Genomic DNA, 6,000 nt, shown 5'->3' with positions numbered 1-6,000 from the left:
TGACCAGTCGTAACGTAGAATCCGCCATGAAAATGGTGTGTTAACGTCTTTCTGTGCTTTCCACAGTTGAAATAAAATACCTTCTGATGTTTATTCATGTTTTTTCATGCTAGAACTAGTAAAGAGGAAGAGATGATCGGTTGACGTGCTGTTTGAACTGAGGCACTGCAGTGATCTGTCACGACACATTGAAGAGCCATAAAACAGTAGGCCTATTTATTGTTTGAATTTTTAAAAAAATGACAAATTTTGAAAGCTAAGACTCCATACTAGAAGTAACCTGCTCTGTCTTGTCTGTCAGCACATTGTCAGTTTCCTCTTTGCTCCACAATGTATTTTTTTACTGCATGAGAACATGATGTCTGGCACGAAAGCAACATGGCTTGTCGGACATAAGTTGTTCCTTATATTGTCTTTATTGAATTATTTTTAGCATTTTTAACTACTGTAGGAAAACTGTCAGCACTTGTTTAAGCTTCACTTACAGTTGAACTTCTCTCCATCACATTTTCTCCCATTTTTACACACGAGTAACACATTCCCATTTTCACACAACTTTATCACCACCAGATCTTCCCCTTGAGTTCAAAAGCCGCTCTGTCACAGTGATGTGCGAAGATCTTCAGCTGTAAAGTCTTCCGGATCATTAAAGGCTGGAACACATGCCCTTAAGGCTACGTTTGACCTTCATCTGAAATGATTGTTTCAGCAGTAATACAAAACTGGGCCAGTCAGATGAGTCACCATCGTACAGGAGAACACACTTACGGGGATAGGCCGAGAGCGCCAACCTTTAACTGGTGCCGCTCGCTAACGTTAGTTACTGGGCAATAAAATATGAAACTCTTGCCAATGAATTTCACTCTCACATGAGGCAGCGCAGCGCGGCGGGAGGAGCTGTGGGTGAAGTCCCTTAGCTGAAGGTAATGTATTCCCAGAAAAGCAATGTCAGCATGGTGGCAAATACACTACGACAAGTGAAATGATTAATGAGCTTTGAAGGACTGCTGCAGACATTTAACAAGAGGTAATATTTTTGATGAGGGTGCTTTGGAGTGCATTTACTGAACGCTAACAAATATCAAGACATTGTATGGTCATATTCACACTTGCATGCAATGAAAATTATATTGATCTGCACAGTAGCCTCAAACCCAATTACTAAAATAGTATAATACAGATTAAATAGTGTACAGGTATTCCAAAAATGCTCAGTGACACATTTTTGTGTTGATTCTGATGTTTGTTTTGGATCATTGTCCTGATGTCCATGGCCCATTATAAGATTTTTAACAGAGCCAGTTTGTGAAGCTCAACAATCTTGTTCTACGCATAAGAAGTATATATTCTTTGGCTTGGCCTTGTTGTTCCTCATATTAATAAACCTATGTAACAGGAAATTATAGCTGGACAGTTTCATGCTCTAGTCACTCTGGTGTGCTAAACAATGTGAATATGAAAGAGAATATACTTCAGAGATATTTTACTCAACATGTATTGAAAAAAAAACATTTATTTCATACTGTGAGTTTCCCCCACTTTCCATTGTTTTACTTTAATGAAAGGGTAGAATTTTGTTATTTTTTTTTGCTTGAAAGATCAATAAGATTAACAGTGCAGATTTATTTTTATAGCCACCATTGCTCATATTTACCAAGGGTGCCAGTATTAATAGAGGGCACTGTATATTAAGTTTCAAAATGCTCTTAGTGAGACTGAAGATTATGTTATTCATATTAGACAGTAAATTGTTCCTAAATTATTTTAGATTATTAATTTTTCTTTCTTTTTTTATTCTAATACAACCTAACACTTTATAAGTTCAGAAAGTTAATTTTTTTTTAGTGGGGTTGGAATTGTTTAATCCTGATGACACATTTTAATTATTATTTGAATAATTATTCAATTTGAATAGTCATTCAACAATCTGTTACTGTGTCTTTCAAAGGCTTTTGTCTTTGAAACACATTAAAATGCACAAACTGTCATTTCGTGTTTACATTTAATGTAGTTCCGAAACTTTTTTGTCAGCAGAACATTTCTGAATTAACATATTTATATAAAGAATATCACCTGAGATTTTAAGTTAAAATAATAATAATTTAACAAAATATTTGCATATTCAAAGCTCTCTGATGTCGCTTAATAGACACGTTCACATCTTTTTCATTTTTTTTTTATGTTAAAGTGTTTTATTTTGATTGATTTATTTTAAAATCATAAATTTTATTTTTATCTAATTAATTATTACATTTATCAACAAACTCCCTGTAGTCACAAACCCCAGTTTGAGAAACCCTGATGCAAACAGTCCTGTGAAGGTTACTTTGGAAATATAATAGGTTACAGATTACAAGTTACTATTTAAAATGTAATAAGTAGTGTAACTATTTCAATTACTTTATTAAATTAATGTAACGTGTTACATTTGGTTACTTTTTGATTACTTTTCCAAATATCCAATAAATGTTTTCAACTGTTAATCAGTTTGAAGCATTTAAAGAAGGCAGGGTTAACCTTAAAGTAGTAGGCTACCCAGCACTGATTACTGTCAGACTTTCAAAATCCTTCATCAGTTGAATTAAGACTATAATAAGTTAATTTTGCATCACAGCCACCACAAAATCATGCTTTAGCACCCCTTTTTACTTTGAGAGCATTTTGAGGTTAAATACAGATTTAAAATCATAACAAGACATAGTTTAATAGGATATCTATTGGATAGCTATGACAGGAAACACTGGCATCTAACAACGCTTTAGAAAAAAACAGTTTATCTTAAAAAGGAAAGCATATACACAAACCCAAGTAGGAAAAAAAAACTAAAATGTTAAAATAAGCATGTGTCCTATTCTGTGTCCCAAACTCCTGAAACTTTTTTTTTTTTTTTGAACAGTCAATTTGGGAAAGAAATGAATCAAATCTGCGTGTGTAAAAATATTCAAAGGCAAACCCCTTTGTAATCGTTAACATTTTCATAAGTAACTAATTTAATGACACTTTTTTCAGTAACTTTAACAGATTACAAGGACTTTTTTTTTGTAAATTACATAGTTTACTTAGTTAATACCCAAAACTGAATGTAATATTTAATGCACTTAATGTTGTTGATTACAAAAAAATCAAACATACTTTCTCATCTCTCTTTGATTTTTTTTTTTTTTTTCCTGTTACACTGTATTTTAAGGTGTCCTTTTTACAGTGTGATTATACATTTAAGTACGGAGTAATATTAATTAACTACATGTACTTACTATATGGTTAGAGTTAGTATTAGGGTTTGGCTTAGGGTTACTTGCGTGTAACGACATAAATTTAATTGTTATTAAATTAGTGTTACCTTTTTTCAATGTGTTACAAGATTTTCTCATTTAAAGGAGAACTCCACTTCCAGAACAACAATTTACAAATAATTTACTCCCCCCCTTGTCATCCAAGATGTTCCTGTCTTTCTGTCTTCAGTCTTAAAGAAATAATGGTTTTTGAGGAAAGCATTTTAGGATTTTTCTCCATTTAATGGACTTTATTGGTGCCCCGATTTTGAACTTCCAAAATGTAGTTTAAATGCAAATGGCTCTAAACAATCCCAGCCAAGGAAGAAGGGTCTTATCTAGCGAAACGATCGGTCATTTTTTCAAAAAATAAAAATTTGTATACTTTTTAAGCACAAAAGCTTGTGTAGCACAGGCTCTGGGATGCGCATCCACGATACTATGAATTAGTAATGGGTAACGATTGGGTAACGATTCTTTCATTTTGAACGAATCTTTAATGTGACTCTGGAAGAACGAGTCGTCTCGGGGAGTGATTCATTCAGTCGCGTATGCACAAGATCCTATTAGGTTCTGTACTGGAATTAGTTCACCTGTTTCGAGTCTTCGGGTTTTTCGAGTCATTTGTTCATCTTATGGGGCTGTCACGTCATGAACGAATGACTCAAACCCGAAAACTTGTCAGATAACATGTGAGGTGAGCTCCACATAGACTAAAGACCCAGGTGAACAATGAATTAATCTTTTCTGTTTTTATATAGCATTATAGTTTTGTCTTGTTTGTAGTGTGATCAACGTTTGTGTAAGCAGTAGATGTGTTAGGGAAATAACATGTAACATTTTAATTATATTTTGTTAAAAAGAATCGTTTAGAGCCCTTTGAAGCTGCATTTAAACTACATTTTGGAAGTTCAAAATCGGGGCATCAATGAAGTCCATTACATGCAGAAAAATCCTGAAATGCTTTACTCAAAAACCATAATTTCTTCATGACTGAAGACAGAAAGACATGAACATCTTGGATGACAAGGGGGTGAGTACATTATTTGTGTTGTTCTGGAAATTGTGTTCTTCTTTAAATCAATGTAATAAATGAGGTTGGTCAAAAGTAATCTAAAAGTAATCAAAAATAGTCCAGTTATATTACCTAAAATATGTAATGTAATGGATTACATTACTAATAACAATTTTTGTTATGCAATCAGAATTTTGGGTCACAAACCACTGTAAAATATACCCAGAGACTCATAAAATATGTTCTGCTCATCCCAAGGTCTTTTCACCCTCCTGGATCTCCTTAATAAGTCGCACTTTGTTAAGCGGTGTCTGTGATTTTGATGCAGTGGTAATCGTGCATATAACACAGAGCGGCAGTGACAAAGAGGACGCCCATGCTGTCTTTCACTATTACAGCCTGTTACCGCCTCTCCTCCTCAATGAAGTCTTACTCGGGGAAATTAACATCAGATTTGAACAGCAGGTGGTGCTTCCTGTTTTCCTGAGTGGGAGCCAAAACAATTCATGACTCAAGGTTGCACGGACTCTGCTGGGCACGAGGCACATTCTGCAGCAGGACCATATGAGGGCCATTCATAATACTGACAACAATAGCAAAGCACACTGTCACCTCCAAGAGAAGCCCTGTTTCTTTCAGCAATCGTTTGCGATTTGATTAATTTATCACAGCGCGCGACTTGAGCAGCAGTGCCAGGAACTGACTTTGCTGTCAACTGCATTATGTTACTGGTCTTATCGAATTGTTCGTGGAGCAGTGTTAAACAGATCTTGTTTTCAGAGGATATGAAGAAAATCTTTAACTAAGGACATGATTTAGACCCTTTTGGCAAATGATATTGTAGATGTGAACATGGCTGCTTTTACCTTCCCAAACAATGCATAAATTCTTCCGTAAAGAACCTTTAACATCTGAAGAACCTTTCTGTTTCACAAAAGGTAAGAAAGAGATGGCTCTTTGACTGAATGGTTCCTTTTGGAACCAAAAATGGTTCTTCAATGGCACTGCTGTGTAGAACCTTTTAAAGCATCTTTATTATTATTATCATTTAAGAGTTGTATTGTCATAAGCAGGTATGAGCAAGGTCCCAGGGGCTTCTTTAAAACTGCATTAAACCAGTTAGCTATTTATAATGCATGGGATTACTTACTCCCGTGAAATGGATGTATTGACAGCAGCCAATAACATACGGGCTAATGGCAGGGAAGAGGCTGTTTTAATTAAGATGGGTCATTTCTTTCCTCTTGGAGGCTAACGTAAGCTCAGTGTCAACTCATATATGTTAGCGGCTGGTCAAAGCTGTGCAGAGAGGATGTTTGTGAAGGAAAGTAAGCCATGAGCCAAGCACAAAGGAATAGTATTGAGATTATTTTTCCAGCTCTATTTTTCCGGTCATAACCCTTAGAAGAAACACAGGTGTTAAATGGAAAGAGTGTGTTCACCACATAAGTCAAAATTTTTATATCATGTCAATGTAACAGTAATCGAAAATAAGTTCAGAGGGCTAAAAAGAGCAAAATATGTCACAGTGTAAACAAAAACAGACTGTATTTCTGTCCAAAAAATTGAAACAATATCACAATTACTGTCTACTAATACCGGATCTTCTACCTTACATAAAAATCATTTTAGTGTATATTTACACTCTGAATATTAAAAGTATAGTTCAGCCAAAAATGAAAATTCTGTCATTAATTACTCACCCTCATGTTG

Source organism: Labeo rohita, chromosome 20 (assembly GCF_022985175.1).
Source record: "Labeo rohita strain BAU-BD-2019 chromosome 20, IGBB_LRoh.1.0, whole genome shotgun sequence".
NCBI lineage: Eukaryota > Metazoa > Chordata > Actinopteri > Cypriniformes > Cyprinidae > Labeo > Labeo rohita.
The sequence above is the reverse complement of the archived record's forward strand: the minus strand, read 5'-3'. Positions refer to the sequence as shown.